Genomic DNA, 19,840 nt, shown 5'->3' on the forward strand with positions numbered 1-19,840 from the left:
CCGTTCGCCGCGGTGAGGAGAGGCGGCAGTCTCGCGCCGAGAGCCGCGCGGTCCGCTCGTCGCTCGAATCGAAATAAGTGTACCAGCTAAGTGCTGCCAGAGCGACGACCCCGTGCTGTGTCAGTTCTGCAGTTTGGTTGTTTATTAATTGAAAAGTGAGTGGAAGCCGGCCACGGCCGCGGCACACATGTTCGGCCCAGTTTTCACGATCGCTGCCTCCGTCTTGAGTATTCCGCTTTGCTTTGCTTTGTTTACCGCCGTTGCACTTGTTGCGCGGCCCGAACCGTAATTGGGACCGGCGATCCGGCGGAGCCTTAGCGAATTTGCGCAACTATACCCTCTCGAGGATCCACGTAACGTACATAGATTTCACGAAATAATTAAAAGTAAACTGTTTCGTGGTTGGGCTTTCGAATGGAACGCTCTCGTGAGTTCATTATCATGCGCGGCTCCGCGATGTTTTCATTCGATCTCGGCTTGATCGAGCTCGCATACTTACTGTAGAACATTGCGAACAGCAGTTAAAAAACTAACATTCTTTCTATTTGATAATTTTCTTATCAATCTTATTCTATCGCATTAAAACCATAAATGCATGAGCGTTTCAATCAACAGCCGTAGGTTTTGGATGTGATTTAGTCTTGATTGATTGACCCGTTGACTGGTCTAATAACAATGTGTATTTTAGAGATACCTAACTCTAGGAACATATCAACATCTTAGATTTTAAACGGTAACCATAAGTTGAACTTAATGAAATTTATTGCAGACTATAGGCAGCTGATTCGTACCTGGATCTATTATTTATGTGTTTGTTCAAAGGTGCGTTAACTTAACTAAACTTAGCCTTCAAGTTAAGTATCATAAGTTGCTAACTTTGCGCAAAGGCAAATTCAACAACCCAACAGGTGTAAAGTCAAGAACACTAAGTATCCATTGGATAACGGGAGCAATAAAGAGTTACTTATCGTGGGTTGGCTTAAGGACAGGAAAATTAATGAAAATTGCACACAACTTACACGCACAGAGGGTCTAGCCAAGACTACAATCTTAACAAAGCCGATAAAAAGAAAAAAAAATGTACATACCCTAGTCCTAAATTATTCCTTAAATACCTAAATAGATGTAAGGTTTTCTTGTAATCCCTACGTAGCTAAAGGTATGTACCATGGGTAAACGATTTTAATTCTTACGAAAATTCACGCCATCATTTCCATACATTAATTTCACTTTCGATTGCCATTTTCTACCAACGATTTTCACTGGGCTAGGTATACGAATTACAGACGCCCCTACTAGGCACATAGGGGTTTGAACAGGGTTTGAAACACACAAGTGCATAATTATGCAAACCCGTACAAAGTGGTACATGGAAACGCGTAGTTTTCCAAGAACGCACGAGGAAAACACTTGTTAACGCCGACCGACCTTAGCCTGTCATATTCGCTTTAGATCAAATACGCAAAAACGTGATGTGTTACTGATCTTGTGAACGTGTAATATCACCTTAACGATCTGCTTAATTGATCGCGGAACATAAAGCGACGTCCTTGTAAATCAAAAACGTGTTAATCTATGTCTTATGTTACCTTTTAATTTTATTTACGGAACAGGTAGGTACCTATAGCGGAACCCGCTTTGAGTTAGACCAAGAAAAATTTATAGCATATTCAGTGAAAGAGTTATATAAAGGTACGTCACAATTGCATATAGAAGTTTGACTTTTTTTTTATGAAATAGGAGGCAAACGAGCAGACGGATCACCTGATGGTAAGCGATTACCACCGCCCATGGACACCCGCAACACCAGAAGGGTTGCAAGCGCGTTGCCGGCCTTTAAGATCGGAGTACGCTCTTTTCTTGAAGGTTTGAAAGTCGTATCGGTCTGGAAATACCGCAGGCAACAGTTCCACGTTTAAAATGACACGGCACACACTCGCACTGTGTGTGCTATCACGGTGCAGACTGATCTTGGTCACTCTTGGTCTAACTCTAATACGATTTCTCGCGTAGGTAATAAACCATTTTACACCAGTCCCTCCAACTTGTTTCCTAACATTTGCCCAGAAATATACAGGAAAGTGTGTGTCAGGTGTCAATTGTCAAGTTGGTATAATGATGTACCTCTAATTTGACAGTGACTGTCAGAAATTGTAATAGGTAGGTATACAATTAGGCCGCGGGACTTTACCTCAATGTTTTATCACAACAACGTCCTCCGCCCCACAACAGCTCTTGCCACTCGAGCGCTGTGGACTTTTACGTCAGCAGTAATTGCGTATGGATTTGCCGCAGAGTTTTTAACTTTATTGCACAAAATATACAACAAAAATGTATAAATGGTGGACTTAATAAGTCAATTATACCAGTAAACAGGCGAAAACAACCCAAAATCAGTTAGGTATATTACCACTCTTGGGGATAAAATGCGAAGTGTGAAAACAATTAATAAAAACCGGTCAAGCATGCGCCGGTTTCAACTTTCAATAAAGTTGCAAAATGTGATTCGGATTTTCGCACGAAATGTGCGTGCGCAAATCCGACTTAAAGCATTTTTTACAGTGTCCGATCCGATGGGGTACGTCTGCAAACTACAAAGAATAAAAATAATATTTTTACAATTTTTTACTCATTTAATTATGGTTTGTTATTCGAAACAACGCTTTAATGTAAAAATAAAAGGTCAAGAGGCTATAGGTCATTTTCTAGCAGCTGTTTTTTCTCTAAAGGTCATTCGACGTCAGATATGGGATCGGACAATGTGAGAACGCTCTTACACTTATCCGTTTCTTTAGAGATATTCAGAGAGCTAACGCCCACCATCATTCAAGTTGGACATTATGTAAATTCCATTAATGACAACCGTTTATGTGTTTTCTTTTTAAATTCGGGGACTTGCGCTATGAACCTGCCAGTAGCAATTAGATAAATGACATTGACATTTAGTTAGACATCCTAAATGTCAAATGAGTAAACCTTCATTTGACACTACAACAATATTTGCGTGAGATGAGTGTTTTTAGATTGCGATGTCTGCGTTCACTAATATTAAAAATATTATGATTATTTTTATTGCATAGATCGTAGTTTGGCAGAAAACGTCGCATGCGTTTGCTTATTTAATAGGTACAAAAACATCTTAATCTGGAGCACTTCTTCTAGTCGTTTGTCCGTTGTCAAGCACAAACCCGTTAAAATTGTTAATTTATTAATTTTTTTGCCACTTTTGCAATAACCGCTAGCCGTAAGGTGCAAATTGTAATTGGAAATAATACAAAAAACAACACGTAGGGTATATGACAACATGTATAAAACATCTTATATACACGGTTAACAATTAATAAATAATTTAACAATAATAAACGCGAATTTTCTGTGACAAATGGTTAAAACTGTTCCCAGAAAAATAATGATCGGCTATCAATGCCGAAAAAAATTATATATAATATATCTACTACGAAAACTTTTACGGAAAAAAATTTTCCTACTACTACTACTACTAGGAAAAAAAAAGCATTTTGTATGATACGGCGCGTTGAATGCTTCATCTGTTGCTTCATTTATTTCCTTTGATTTTTAAGTTTAGGTACCTTTTATTCCGGTGATTATTATTTTACTGTCAAAATCTACATTACGATTATTATGAATAACGTATATATTTTGGGAACCTACGACTTCGACAATCGGTTTGTCTCATAGAAAGACACTGTGTTATCAGCTCACTGTAACAACAGTCGCATACGCCATAGCGCTAAGGGCTGAGGGCCTACCGCGAACCACGTTCGACGTGTTGCCTCTCTGTGGTACTTGTAAATTCGTACGTAAGTGTGACAGGCCCACGGCAACGTGGTTCGCGGTAGGCCCTCTGATTTAGACGGCGCGCGTACTCGCATGCGATTTTAGTTACATTGCTGACTGTTGGTTACGTCCAATTCAACCGACCGATCAAAAACCGCAATGTAATGAAACTCGCATGCGAGTTCTCGCATTGTCTAAATGAGCGCTAAGTTTTCCAATTATTCGGCTCTTATCTATTTCAATTTGTAGCCGGCAAATTATCAAGTAATAAGTAAGGGGCCAAGTATTATCAAACTTTAGCGAACGCGGGAAATTGAGGTAGGTATATTGCAAACCGGTGTAGTAATAACTTAAGATCCATGAGAATTTTAACTTGCAATGGACTAACTTTAAAGAAACAGACTGCATGACGGGGCCGACGGGGGTAGCCAACTAGCCATGAGTGCGAGCAAACATACAAACAAACAAAACTTAACAAATGACAGTGAGCCCTGAATGAGCTGTAACATGGAATGGGGTGCCACAATCGCACGCACTGGCCGGTGATAAAAAGTGGGCATAATTTTTATCACTCGCCTTTTGTTTTTGCTGGGCAATTTTTCTCAGCAATTCGGCTATAGAGCAGGAGGTCGCTATCTACTAAAGTGAAACAATAGTATAAGTATTTACCATCACCTCAAGTTACCTATGTTCTGTAAGCGGTTGAAATAATACCACGGTTAGAACTTGGGCAGTTTAAACACAATCAAATTCAGCTTGCGCCGTTGCCTCTGTGCTAAGTTGTTTAATTTGTAGACAATTGCTTTTGAACTTATTGCCGTATTGAATTTCCGAGCACCTTCACCATGTAAAGGGTAAAGGTGACATTCGGATATCAAATGCAGCTGCATTACTGTTGTGATATTACTGTAGCGGCGTTGATATCACCGCTTTAACTGTCAATTTCCTTGATAAAATGAGTGACGTTCGCCGCTATATTACTGTCGCGATTTCAGTTCAATCCGTCACTTATTATCATCATATTTTAAGGGCATGGCTCTTGTCGGTGGAGTATGCGCCAGTTTTCGCGGTCCTCAGCCATGTTCTTTAAGTCCCTGTAAGACACGACATTTGCTTTTGCTTTTTACACGACTGCCCAAACAAAAAGAGTGTATTTGTAGTTGTTGTGTATAGCTTGCTCGTGGTTTTGTCACTCATTTTATGTAGTAAAATTTTGACAGATACAGTGGCAACATCAACGCCGTAGCAGTAGGGTAACATTCCATTTCTGACCGCAGCTGCACTACTAGTACGAACGCGTCGGTGTTATTGTCAATTTCCATAGTAAAATGAATGGTAGTGCTGCTGTCGTTGGAAATGGACTGTCACCTGTAATGTCGCAACAGTAATACAGCTGCAGTTGACATCCGAATGTCACCGTAAAGGGGAAAGTAGGGGTGGAGTGGGCAAACTTATTTCCGAATACTACTCTTACTCTACGATAAAACTCTTGTATGCTCAAAATATGAAGCTAAACGCACAAACAATTCTCTCCTGCTTCTAAGATCCCGAATGGGCCCGAAGGTTCCCGAAGCTACGAAAGTAAAATAGCAACCGACCCGACGGGTGGCAACCTGGCAACTAGGATAGTTGTGGAACCGGTCTATTACGATACCCGCTCGGTTTGTAACTTTATATTAATAACTATAACTAACCCTATGTGACACTTCTGACCAATCGTTAGTGCAGGTTACAATGTCAGTCGTCAATTTAGAATAGTGGATTGCCAATAGAGTCGCTTAACTTCAAGCTCGGGTAAATCCATCTGTCAGATTAAACGATTTTGGTATTAAGAAAAGCAATATGAAGAGGTTTATGGAGAGGTTTAACTGCATGTGAAAAATACGCAAGTAAGTATAACAGGTTAGCACTGATTGACTAGCACGTTATCTTTTACGCGGATTAGCAAAGTAATATTTTGGTTTTGATTAATATGGATTTCCGCAAAGTAACGCCTGATACTCACTATTTAGAGGTTTACGAATTAAAATTTATGAAAAGATGGTCGACGTTTTTAATTTAGATATTTGGCAAAGTTACCGACGTCCAGCCGTTTCACAAACTGAATGTTTCTATGTATTAACATCATCTTCAGTAAGTACCTTAAGAGATTCGTAATCTTGAAAATGAGGCTCCAGAATCCTCTCAGAAATCCAGAATATCTATAATGTGACGAAAGTACTGGGCGCGTATTTAGAAACGAAAATGTAATATAAATATAATATCTACCATGTCCATAGGTGAGGTGACCATATTTACCATAGATATGTAACAACCTTCATGGAAATGTTTTATTTATCTAAACGTTATAATTCCCATTGCATTATCTACAAGTCAACCATTGGGTTACATAATTGTGATTAAAATATTTGGGTTAATCACCTAATTAATATGACAGTTCATTAAAAATATACGTTTAATTTAACTAAGGAAATATATTTTATCGCGTGTAAAATTGATATCAATTTTATTGACAACTAACAACCTTCATGTTTCTGATAGGCTATTGTTTCTTTTTATAAATACATCCATTAAAGTAATAGGTCTAAGCAAACACAAAAACGGTATATATTATCATTAAAATTAGTTTGACAGATGTTCATAAATAACTAGGCATTAGAATACAGTTGATCGTCATTATTACCATTAAGGTTTTCGATATCATTTAGATACATCAAATGTTCATACGAGAATAAGTCGTGGAATTTTTTTGCTCTACGCTAAAAGGTTAGATGGATTTCCATTATGTGTTGAAATTATGGAGCGGCGTTATAAGTTACAACTGAGTTTAAATAGAGAAAACCTTTCAGTATACCTTGTTAATAAGATTGATCTAGGTTTCTTATGAATTATATACTAATACCAATAGGGTATTATACTGTATTTAAAATATTTTTACAGTACATATGGTCCTATTTTTCCGCACTAGTGCGTAAAATAGCACTTTTCGTGCGATGTCAAAAGTTTAAAGGGCCATAATGTACTGTAAAACGTTGTACGATACACGTGCGAATAGGTAATTCGCAACTCGTGACGATTTAAAACACTTCCTTCGGTCGTGTTTTAATTTATCGCCACTCGTTTCGAATTTCCACTTTTTCGCACTTGTATCGTAAATAACTATTTTTACACTATGCATGTAATAAAGCAAAAAATTACTTTTCTAATAAATAGGTATCTAGACCTAATTATTAGAAAAACACAAATTGGAGTTATTTTCAAACACAAGTTCTATTTAATAAATCGGATAGGAATATAATAATTTTTAAGAAAAAAAACCGACTTCTATGGGGCCCGGTGAAAGATTATGGTAGATGGTGCACTATGTAGAAAAGGAGGTAAAAACAGTACTTTCTAGTAGCATTTCGTTTCCGTAAGGGTCGTAGTTCTAGCCTAACCTAACCCACTTCTCTGATAGCAGTTCGGTTCTGTGAGGATCGCAGTTCGAGCCTAATCAAACCCACTTTTCTAGTAGGTAGCATTTCGTTTCTGTAAGGCTCGCAGTTCTAACCAAAGCTAACCCACTTTTGTTCGGTTCTGTGAGGATCGCAGTTCAAACCTAACCTAACCCACTTAACGGCGCATGCGGTGCGGTGTACGGAGGTTTGAGCGGGAGGGGTTTGGCATCATCATACTTTATACCTACATTTTATGGTAGGTAATCATAGCGGTTTATTTAGTTTAGGTATCATAGGGGTTTTCCGGGTCAAGGTCCGGGTCTCTGAGTCCGAGTCCGGGTCCAAGTCCCGGTCCGAGTCCGGGTCTGGGTCCGAGTCCGGGTCCGGGTCCGAGTCCGGGTCCGAGTCCGGGTCCGGGTCCGAGTCCGGGTCCGAGTCCGAGTCCGAGTCCAGGTCCAGGTCCGGGTCCGAACCGGATCCGGGTACGAGTCCAAGTCAAAATCGAAATTCGAAATCACCAAACGTGTACTATGCGTCGTTGAAGAGTTCTGTTCTGATCATCATCAGCAGTTCCACTTCATCAAATGCGACAGTTTTTAATGTAAATGCTTGATTTTATGATGAAAACACAGAAAATTCTATACGTATGTCTTTAAGATTTGAGGAGTTCCCTCGATTCCTTATGGATTCCATCATCAGAACTCGAGCTTGTCAGAAATGTGGCTTTAAAACTAAACTTGCTTAACAAACATAACTAAGAGGACAAATCGCCAAACGTGAACTATGCGTCGCTGAAGAGTTCCGTTCTGATCATCATCAGCAGTTCCACTTCATCAAATGCGACAGTTTTTAATGAAAATGCTTGATTTTCTGATGAAAATATAAAAATCTCTATACGCATGCCTTTAAAATTTGAGGAGTTCCCTCGATTTCTCGTGGATCCTATCATGAGCACTCAAGCTTGACAAAAATGTGGCTTAAAAACTTAACTTGCTTAACAAACATAACGAAGAGGACAAATCGCCAAAGGTGAACTATGCGTCGTTGAAGAGTTCCGTTCTGATCATCATCAGCAGTTCCACTTCATCAAATGTCACGTTTTTGAATGTATATGCTTGATTTGTTGATAAAAACACAAAAATCACTATATGTATGCCTTTAAGATTTGAGGAGTTCCCTCGATTCCTCATGGATCCCATCATCAGAACTGGATTTTGACAAAAACGGGACCAATCTGTATGCATATACATACAATCAAAAAAAGAATTTTCAAAATCGGTCCAATAATGACGGAGATATGGAGTAACAAACATAAAAAATAAAAAAAATAAAAAAAATAAAAATAAAAATAAAAAACATACAACCGAATTGATAACCTCCTCCTTTGGGATTTGGAAGTCGGTTAAAAAGTAGGTGAGTTGACCGTGACATCACGATGTAATTTTTCATATAAGTTCCATATTAACAAATCGTTTTGACAGTTCTAAAAAGTAACTCACTTGACTAGTACGAAAATACCCTATTTAACCGAATTGCAGTTACGATTGGGTTGCCATATGAAAAAAATTGAATATCTTGAAAGTCCGTACATCACCCTAAAAATCCTGACATATCCTGGATGGTAATATCTCTAAAAATTGCCGCCCCCCCGATATCGTGCATGATTTAGGTAAAATTAACGCCTAATAGTATTATAACAAGATATCAACGAATTATCCTTAGAATTGTCGATTTGGAACAAAAGTAGATGAAAATTCTTAATATTACTCGTTTTGCAACTAAATCGATTGTTGAAAAAATTATAGCTTTAACCTCTTTTATTTCAATATTACATATTTACCAGATTCATCACAAAGGTATTTTCTGTTCATAAACTTGACAAGCATAAACCCCGAAAGAAGTAAATTAAAGCAAATAATAACCCAACATTAAAATCACCAAAATTCAATCCATTTTCAGGTCGCCATTTATTGTGAAAATCATTAACACACCACAATGCCACTATGATTGAACGCTTCAATAGCTTAACAAACTTACAAAGGCAGGTGGTGAAATATGGAACTAAAGTATCTTCATACACTGTGACAGCCTCCGGGCGACAGTGGCGACAATATGAGGTTCATGTCATGGCTAGTTTTGGGGTGACCACAGATAAAAACTTTCGTGACATTCGGTACCTAACCTTTGCCATTACAAACTCGAGAGACAGCGGACGTAATAGAGAATTGATGAACAAGCGGGGTTGTTTGGCTAACGTGTGTATTATTAGAAAGGGATTAGCTTTGTACTATTTTGGAGTGTAAGGTCATTTAGGTTTTTTTTAGTATCGCTCTCGGTTTAATGTCAGGTTAGATCGAACTTATCAGCCGAACTGTCCATGGGTATTGCTTTTGATCGGTCATCTGATACGACTAAACAGTCAGTTTCCGGTTTGTGCATCCTGCCTGCCCTAATAGACGGTTCAGATCGTGCTACGTTAAATATGCTTCTCAAAAGAAATTTTATCTAAATAAACTGAAATTAGATGTCGTATAAAAGACAGGGCTGAAATCGAACGAGCGTCCTCTGCATTCGCGGCAGATCCCTCAACCACTCAGCCTCCGAGTCAAGGCGGTATGGGTTGAAATTTCTCGAGTACATGCAATCCCTTAAAGGCTTGCGGCGCCCTAATTTAAATAGCAACTATTTTAGCAGCATTGCTTTACCTTTACGGCAGATTTATAATTGCTAATTTACTCCTAAACGTTTGAAGCCAAAACCACAACACATATAAGTACATACACTATGTATATGTATTAGCTTCGTTCCCAGAATGTGTCGATATATCGCTTGATTGATTGTCACATATTCATTTGCTGGTCCTTCGTGAGGCGGGGGCGGTGGGCGACCACGGAACGGCTGTGAATTTATAACAATGAGATTAGATTTATTGATAAATCGATGAATAAAGTAAGTACCTAAGATGTTATTCGTAATTTTCCATTGTTATGAAAACGGATTTCTTTTGAGTTTCACGTTTTACAACTATATAATATGTATATTAGAAATGATAATTAGTTTTATTCATTATTTATGGATTATTATTTAGTGTTTGTCACTGCCGCTTTTTTCTACGGATAAAATTGGATTGCCAATTTGCCAGACTACAAATCGGCGCTAGAAAAAAAAACTATAGTTTTACCGGTTAAGCACTTGAGTTGATTTATATTTTCCAGTAGAAAAAGGCAGAAAATTAGAAAAATGTAGGCGCGAAGGGATATCGTGTCATAGAAAATTTGAGTTCCGTGCCTTTTTCTACTGGCAAGATTTGCTTGACCATCTATAAGTACCTTACTTATTATACTGTCATCCTAACTAGTATCCTAAAATTAGTTCGTAGTTAGTGCAGTCACACTCACACTACCCTCATTAAGTTTTTAGGATGGTCAGCCATTTAGGATTCTGAATGGTATAGTAGCAATTTTAAGTTTGAACATCGATTTAATTGGAATTTTAGTGCTCTGTAACACGCAAGCAAATAAAATTGTATTATTACTGCATGTTACGTTATGAATGCATCAAGTTCTGAGTGCAATGAATGAACGATAAAAACAGCCAATCGCAAATGCCAAGGTCGTTTTTTTTTAATTCTTATTTAAATGTTACAAAGGCTAGTTTTGCATATTTTCTAGACACATAAGTAGGTACAAAGCGAGGCCACCACATTCCTAGGTAAATTTCACGTAAACAAACAAAATTAAGTATATATTGCTGGCTACAAAACATACCAAAAATATTTTTTTATACACATACTTATTGAACATGTTATGTATGGTTTTGATACGACCTAGACGACGTTTTGGTAATTGGCGAGCATCACACGCAGCACGACTTTCACTGCATTTCGCATGCACCAAAGCGTGAGCGTACTTCAGGTCGTATCAAAACAAGATCAAAACAGTAACAAGTTATTTAATCAGAATCGTGCTCTTGGTCAGCAACACGCCTAAGGAAACTATGTTAGTAATTAGCTATTATCAGCTAATCGAGCCGGGCACGCACTGATTCCGGAGGCGACGAAATCCGTGTCACAACCACAATATTGGCGAACGAAGCAATTATGTGTTAATAAAATAACTGAGTTAAATCATTTAAACAAATAATATTTAGTAACGTTATGAATGAATGAAAAATCTTTATTTTTAGACTTCTAGTGTACTGGCCTACAGAAAAAAGGACCATATATACATTATAGTTAAAATATAACTTATCATTAAAACTGCTCGTAACTGTAGTTGCTCTCATTATATTTCTCGTTGTAAGTTAAGGAACAAAGTGTTTATTTATACATTTGGGCAATAAAAAAAAGACTAAATTTACTATTACTTATTGCAATAGCAACCCTATAATCTCAACATTCTCAACAACAACAACAGTCGTTAAAGAACCCTAGACCAAATCCATCATTGTTTTCCTTTTTACGATTCTATTCACGCTTGCCAGCATCATAAAAAGTTAGTTACCACAGATACAATGCACTATGATGTAATATTTAAATATCGTTCTATATTTAAAAACCGAACTCGTGCAATGCTTAAATAGATACAGTTTAGCCAACTTAACATAATTGTAGTTTTTGATACGTTCGCAGTTTTTATAATGTATCATCTAAATGTTTTTTTTTGTCGATAATAGCCTAATAATTAGGTTACAATTTGACATTAAATGTAATAATTAAAGTGCTAATTTTATTCAGTTAGAGATTTGTTCAGTATAATGTCGGTACGTTTAAAAACACACTGACGACATGTTGGGTTGTCAAATGGGCGTTGTATTGACTTGACGACGATTGTATAAGTACAATTTACAATGCATACATTATAATGAGACGTAGAATAAACATAGAAAAATAATTGGTTAAATAACCAATATTAAATGACTTGTTGCATGTCTTTCTAAATTGATAAGAAATTAATTATTCAAGGTCGTTCTTTGTTGCTTTATTTATTTTTGTAATCAAAAAATAATGTTTTAAGAAAATGTCACTTGTTTAAAGCGTTTTGATTTAAGTTAAACTTGTTTATAGCGCAATTATCCAGTTGCTGGAAAGTCAAATGAAATGGAAAGAGCAATATACCAATATAGCTTAAAACTCGAGAGCGACAGATTATCTTAAAACACTAGATAATCGTTACGTACCCAGTTGTGCATTTAAGCCTTATGACTCAGAGCGAAATGAAATACTTAACTATTTATATGTACTCTATTAAATATTTATTAGTCTAAATTATCACTTAAACGTTTGTATCATATCTGCCACTCTTGTGGATAAAATGCAACATTCCCATCAGGTTTTGATCAATTAAGAGAGCACTTAATAGCTGGTTTGGTGACAAATATTTTCCAAACTACTGTCTGTGTAGACGTGTTCATAATGTTTCTAACTCTACCTAGTTCTAATAGGGATGTTTCATGTACTTAAAATAAATTATTTCAAACAGTGCACGAAATAAAGTACCAGATAATTATTAGAAAAACATAGATAGCAGCTATTTTTAATCACAATTTGTATTTAATAAATCGGATTGAAATATAAAAAGTAGGTGAGTTTACCGTGACGTCACTACATTCGTTTTCATGTAAATTCCATATTTGCAAATCGTTTTGACAGTTCTAAAAAAAAAGCTGATTTGACTAGTAGGAATGTAGCCTATACGAGTAGATCGTACTCAAGATAAGCCACATACCTATCAAAAGGACAAGTTTGAACCTGTATCTAAATAACGAATTTTGTCTACAACATGTTTTTCTATACCCGCCACATTAACGATCAATTTTATAAGTTTTATAACTCACCAGCCTCACCATAAACACGTTATAATGTCAAAATGGACTCGTTATCGGTCACCTACAAAGCTGGACATTTAAATACCTTACAATTATGCTAAATATGTGAAACAAGGTCAGACAAGCTAACTCGTTTTCTTAGATTGAGTTAATAAAACTTAAGACTAGACAACATAACTTCGACAGATAAAAAAAGGATTTGGGCGGTAGGTGTCAGTTTCGACAGAAACCAGTTGAGATTTTGGACAAAATCTCTATAATTTAGATTCTGGTTACTTCAGATTACCTATAGTTCGGTTTCTGAATGAGACGGTTTCGGAAAAAAACTTATGAAGTTTAAGTCACTTTTTTTTCAATTCAATTTCCGAGTAGGTCAGATTCTTAGTAGGTTACGGTCATTATAGTATCAAATCAGATGACCATTAAGTTTGATACGAAAAATGAGATTTCTCACCTAACGTAAACATAGCCATGTCAGATAAACGTCAGTCCATACATGAGCTTTTTATTACCTTTAGCTATTTAATTTTGGGGCTACTGGCGGTTTTCATCGATTTTTGATAAGTTTTGAATCGTGTCTACTACTTTCGCACTACAGATAGATTTACAAGTCAACCGTCTATCAGTTCTTCAGTATTTTATCTCCATTCTTGTCTATCGGATTTTTAAAGAAATGAACACTTATTTTTTTATGATTTTTTTAAATTGTCTTTGTCTAAAAACATTTTTTCGGATCTAGATTGCTGTGAAGGATTTTACATACCTATACGAAATCTACATATTTATAATTTAGGTTCGTCTTTGAAGTCTCTAAAAATGTGTCTAGTCTAGTTATGGCCAGAAAACCAGCTTTTGGTTTGGCCTAAAATTGTTCAACTTTGATGGCAAATATCTCGATGACAATGAACTTTGAAGTAAATATGGGAATGGATATTTTAGGAGGATGGTTCTTTTTTGAGATCGTGTCAGAGTATAGGTAGTTATTCTAGTTAGTTGTATGAAGTACTGGAATAAAACGTGTAATTACAATTAGGTGGACAGACGTCGGTCATTAGACCAGCTTCACGGGCTTCCGTTAAGGACGCTACACGGCTTCTCTGTGACGATCTAGTCTGCAAGTTAAACGCTTATTGAAAATACATAGAAGTAACTTTGCCGGTAAATTTTCATAGAGGGCTTTGTAGAGCAGAAAAACAAATATGATGGCTCCTCTACACGATGGCCCAGCGCCGGCCACTCCAAGGGACGCATTTATGCGTTAGAGGGAGCAAGTGATATTGCTATCTCATTCTACCGCATGGCTGCGTCCCTTGGAGTGGCCGGCGCTGGGCCATCGTGACCATCGTGTAGACGAGACATGACCTAGGAAACATCAAATATTTTATTTGTGTTTTTTGTATTTATTATATTTTTAGATAGCACTACTCCATATAAAAGTGAACTGTCGTATGGCCCATAATTCGACGCCGGATGTACTTATAGGACAAATTCAGTGAAAACATGTCAGTTTAAGGCTAAGCACGCTGTTTTCCAACGTTATTAAGAAAATTAAAATCCTTGTAAGTTAATAATAATTGATTATTAACTTGGCAGGGCAGCTTGTGGCGAGCTGTTGGGGAGTAACGACCCCACGGACCCGAGTACTCCCGAGAGTCGGTCAGGGTCTCCGTCTCCGGCGTGTCTTCGTCGGTCGGAGTGGACCCCAAGGAGACCCGCAGGACTCTCAGCTCTGGCTTGCCTTAATTGGCCGTCCAGAGAGGAGTCGTTAGAGCTATATGCTCCAGGGGTGGAAGTGAAAGATGCATAAGACGCGAGTTGGCACAGTGGCTGTTAACAGCCACTGGGTAGAAAGCGGCGCACACCTCTCGACACCCCTGAGCCGCTCACACCGATGTTGCTCCTGGTCGTCTTTACGACGGCAGTTTCAGGGGCCCATCTAGTAAGCGGCGAGTCACCGCCTGTCTCGATGACGGTGTTTACATTGTTATGACAGGTGTCCGGACCTCTTTTACAATAGCCCAGTCTCATTGTCCACCCAAACATCAATCCATAAACCGGTATACTGTTCACTTCTTCTACAATAGTCCCAATGCCTGCTGCGACCGGTTCACGGGTGTCTATTGTTGCGCCTGTGAACGGGTTCCAGCAGGCGTTCTACATGACATTAAAACTCTCCAAAGGGCCTCTACGTGTTGGATCTATACCCCCACGCGAGCCTATCAAAAGACCGGGATTTATAGGCCCGTGAAGTCCAAAAAGGAGAAACAATAATAATATTGATTATTATTACCAACGTCTTTATAAATTGCGCAACCTTACCGTCAAGTCGCTGAAATCGCATCTCCCGCTAACGACCCTATTGCGAAGTATTCGCGAATTTTTCGCTCCGAATACGGGCAGAAATTAATTGACTTTTAATTGTTCAGCAATTAAGAAAGAGCTCATTTAGTCGGAGAATTATGTCGGTTTGGTAACTGGCTGAAAATAGTGTTTAAACGTATTTTAAACTTTGTTCACTTAATTATGAAGCTCTACAGTAGGAGTAAAATGACATCTAGAGTTATCATTCGCGCGTGCAATTTATTGGTACTGCGTGCAATTTAGCGAGACGCGCGGCCCAATGAAACAAAATTACATCATGTTGATATCAAAATGTAAGCTTGAATTGGCCTCGTAGCTAAGCGTCGTAGGTTTTTAGGTACATACATAGGTATGTAAGAAATGCCGTTTAGTTTGACTCTTGTTAAAGGAAAATATCGTAAAGAAAACGGAATAATGATCCAGCTTTTATTCTACGTTAAAATCTATTCGAAGGCCAAACCACGTTCGGCGTGTTGGCTTTTAACTTCTTATAACATTTTAACTTCTTATTGTCATCAACACGTAGAGTTAGACCAAGAAAAGTCTGCAGTGATTTTGATAGCCCACGAAGTGGAAGTGTTATTTATACGTCATAATTTCATAGAAGTTTGACATTTGACATTTAAAATAATACTTGCACTGCGTGGGCTATCTAAATCGCTGCAGACTTTTCTTGGTCTAACTCTTTCAATTCACGCGTTCAAGTTCGCTAGTAAAATGAAATGACGGCACTTTAATAACGCGAAACGAATTCTCTAAAATAATTAACCCAACTCGATGCACGAGTATCGATCGAATCGATAACGGCCGTCGCCAATCGATTGGCACAGCGCCGTGCAACTACTATACTATCCGCAATAACATTTGGCGACTGAAGTCGTATTGCTATCTCTTTCATGTTTATTTAGATGCAGCAATTTTGAAAGGGATGGCATTATTTATAACTTCATTCGCGTTTGGTACTGTGACTACTATAGCAACGTGCGGGAGTAGGTAGTGTGAAAACTATAAAAAAAATGCTACGCGAAATTAAGTCTTGTGCTTGAAAACTATTGTTGAATGCGTTTCTTCGAATATTCGTATGCAATCAGTGAAGAGAAAAAAATATGAAATTTTATCTTGAACTGTTAAATAAAACCAATCTTCTTCGAATTTTTGTAAGATTGCAATTTTTGGAGGGATGTACCCTTTAGGTCGCCCTTACGTATGATAATATGCAGAGGTACGTACAGATTTGACGATTTGAATTTATGACTACACACAGACCGTCAGACAAATTTTCTATTAGATATGTCCGAATGCATTTTGTTCAAGTTTTTGGGCAACTTTAAATCTATTTATTGTTTTGGGTAGGCATTCTTGGAAATTTAAAAACTTTTAACATAAACTTACGTTTGGTAAATAAAAACGCGTTACTAGTATAGAAGTTTATTGAAATTAGAGGTGAAAGGGGTTGACCGGTCGAAGTTTTTAGCAGATGGCGCCAGCATAGCTTGGTCTGTCAATCCCTAGAATTGTGAATTTTTTTTTATTGGAATTTTATGCCCTGGACGCCAGCCCTTTAAGCCAAATTTCATAGAAAAAGGGGCAAGCTATGCTGGCGCCATCTATGCAAATCTTTGACAATTACCAACTCCAATTGAACAAGTTCGTACCGAAGTTCTAAGGTCGCGCGCCGTGGGAGTGAAACCGAACGCTTGTATCGGAATTAAGCAATTGCGGCTTGTGGTAGGAAACGATGTCACTTGGGCACAGTGGCGGATTTGCTCTAAGGCACAGTAGGCCCGGGCCTAGGGCGGCAAGATATTTAGGGGCGGCAGATTGATGATGATGATGATGCATTCCTGTTATCCCTCATTAGGGACATAGGGCTCGCAGAAGAATTCTCCATTTGTCACGATCTTGAGCGGCTTCTTCCAGCTCTTTCCAGCCGAGTCCAGTTGAGCCAGCCTCTTTCTCAACTGATCGCCTCCATGTAGTACAAGGCCTCCCCGACCGCCTACTGCCGGCCGCATGCCAGCGGAGACCCTGCTTGGCCAGATGGCTGTCCGGCCTACGGAGTACGTGTCCGATCCAGCGCCATTTCCTTTCGAGGATTTCCCTTCCTATGGGCTTCTGTTCCGTCATCTGCCATAGTCTGACGTTTGAGATGGTTCGTGGCCAGTAGATCCCTAGAATGCGTCGCAGGCATTTGTTTACGAACACCTGCAGACGATTGGTCACATCTTTCCTCACAAGCCATGTCTCGCAACCGTACAGCAGGACCGACTTGACGTTGGAGTTGAACATCCTGATTTTCGTGCGTCGAGTTATCACTGTGGACGTCCATATAGGCTTCAGCTGCGCATATGCTGCTCGCGCCTTGTTGATGCGCGATTCAACATCGCTGTCCGCTCCCCCTGAAGGGTCGACCACGCTCCCCGGGTACGTAAATCGCTCTACTTGCTCAACTGCTTCACCGTTGACATATACTGTCGCTGCATCCAAGGTATTAAGGCGCATGTCCTTTGTTTTCGAGCAATTTATGCGCAGTCCTTCGTTCGCAGCAAATCCCGCAAGGTCATTGGTCTTGGATTGGAGATGTTCGCGTGACGTCGCGAGTAAACAAAGATCGTCGGCAAAGTCTATGTCTTCGAGGCTTCCTCCATTCACCCACGGGAGCCCCCTCCTCTCTTGGCTTGTTACTCTGCGCATCACGTCGTCCAAGACAATGAGGAACAACAACGGTGACAGCAAGCAACCCTGTTTCACCCCAGCCGTGACAGGTATACGGTCTGACAACTGCCCTTTATGCATAACTCTACAAGAGGAACCCATATAAAGATTTTGTATAATTTTTATGATCTTGTCTGGTATACCTCTTTTCCTCAGTATGCGCCATATACTTGCCCACTTGACTCTGTCGAACGCCTTCTCGAAGTCCACAAACAGAGTGAAAAGTTCGCTGCGCATTTCATTGCACTGCTCCAAAATCATACGTCGAATGTTAATTGGGTCAATGCAAGACCGCCCTGCTCTAAATCCACTCTGCTCGTCTCTTAACGTGCTATCGACAGCTCTCGCCATTCTGTGTAACAGGATCTTGCATAAGACTTTGGAGCACACCGGCAACAGGTTTATTCCTCTCCAGTTGGAACATTGGGACAAGTTCCCTTTTTTGGGCAACTTTATTAGTAGGCCTTCTTTCCAGTCTTCAGGCACTTTTTCAGTTTCCCATATCGCAGAAACCAAGGGATACATTATATCGGCCACAACTTCCGAGTTCGCTTTTAAAGCTTCTACTGGGATGCCATCGTTGCCTGGTGCTTCACCACTTTTGAGCGCTCTTATTGCCTTCGATATCTCGGCTTTACTTGGAGTCTCGACACTTATGTCCAGAGCAACCGTCTCGTTCTCATCAGCTTCGAACTCGATGTCGCCGTCGACTGCGGTATGGAAGACTTCAGCGAAGTGCTCCTGCCATCTGCGCATTTGATCTTCCTGTGTGGTAAAAAGGCGGAAGGAAGGGGCGGCAGATTGGGACAAAAAATTCGCTGATATTTCGCTATTCGCTGATTGACAAGAAATAACTCAAAATGTAGTCAATATTATGGGTGCCTTGAAAGGGGCGGCTACAGGGCCTGGGGCCTAGGGCGGCAAAGACTGCAAATCCGCCACTGCTTGGGCACGATGCAAGTGCCTGGCACATTCCAGTTTTAAAGAATTATCTGTGCATTGACGACCGCTCTGGTCTAGTGGGTAGTGACCCCGCCTGTGAAGCTGATGGTCCTGGGTTCGAATCCCGGTAATGGCATTTATTTGTGTGATGAGCACAGATATTTCTTCAAGTCATGGGTGTTTTCTATGTATATAAATATGTATTTATGTATATTGTCGCCTAGTACCCATAGTATATTTTGCATTTACCTGTTTATTTATTTATTTATCTCGGGCGAACTTATTATTATGGCGCGAGCGAGATGCACTTGCATTGTTTCGATTGAATGGGAGCGACTTTGGGCAGCCGGTTTGTAGTGTGACTCTTAGGCCCACTTGCACCATCTCAATAACCCACGGCTAAGCGGTTAAACCGTTAACCCAGTGTCAAATTGTACTGGTAATCATGGTAACTCCAGGTTTAACCGGTTAACCCCAGGTTAGTGGAATGGTGCAAGTGGGCCTTAATGTGTATTAAGAGAGCTTTTGACCTTAATCTCATTTTCCAATGACGAATGACTGCACATAAGTAAAGTGTCTATTTACTATCAACTTGAGAAAATTCGAGTCAGAATGCTCTTCAAGGAAAACAGATTTTCTCATCTGCAAAGTTGACATCTTGGTTTATCCTATCTCGACCGAGTTTTAGTTATATTTTGCATATTTTTTGAGTACGTTTTTTTCTGCGGTATACTGCACAACCGAGGTTTGAATGGGGTTGG

The 19,840-nt window shown here is 39.1% G+C and overlaps 1 protein-coding gene across 1 annotated transcript in view; it reads left to right on the forward strand.

The window, feature by feature from the left end:
* Positions 1–19,840, forward strand: part of LOC134664640 (terminal nucleotidyltransferase 5C) — a 318,242-nt gene continuing 298,402 nt past the window's right edge. The window contains exon 1 of the mRNA XM_063521377.1: positions 1–155. The gene's annotated coding sequence lies outside the window, so the exon portion shown is untranslated. The remainder of the gene's footprint in view (positions 156–19,840) is intronic.

The sequence above is a fragment of the Cydia fagiglandana genome, chromosome 5 (genome assembly GCF_963556715.1).
Source record: "Cydia fagiglandana chromosome 5, ilCydFagi1.1, whole genome shotgun sequence".
NCBI classification, from domain to species: Eukaryota; Metazoa; Arthropoda; class Insecta; order Lepidoptera; family Tortricidae; genus Cydia; species Cydia fagiglandana.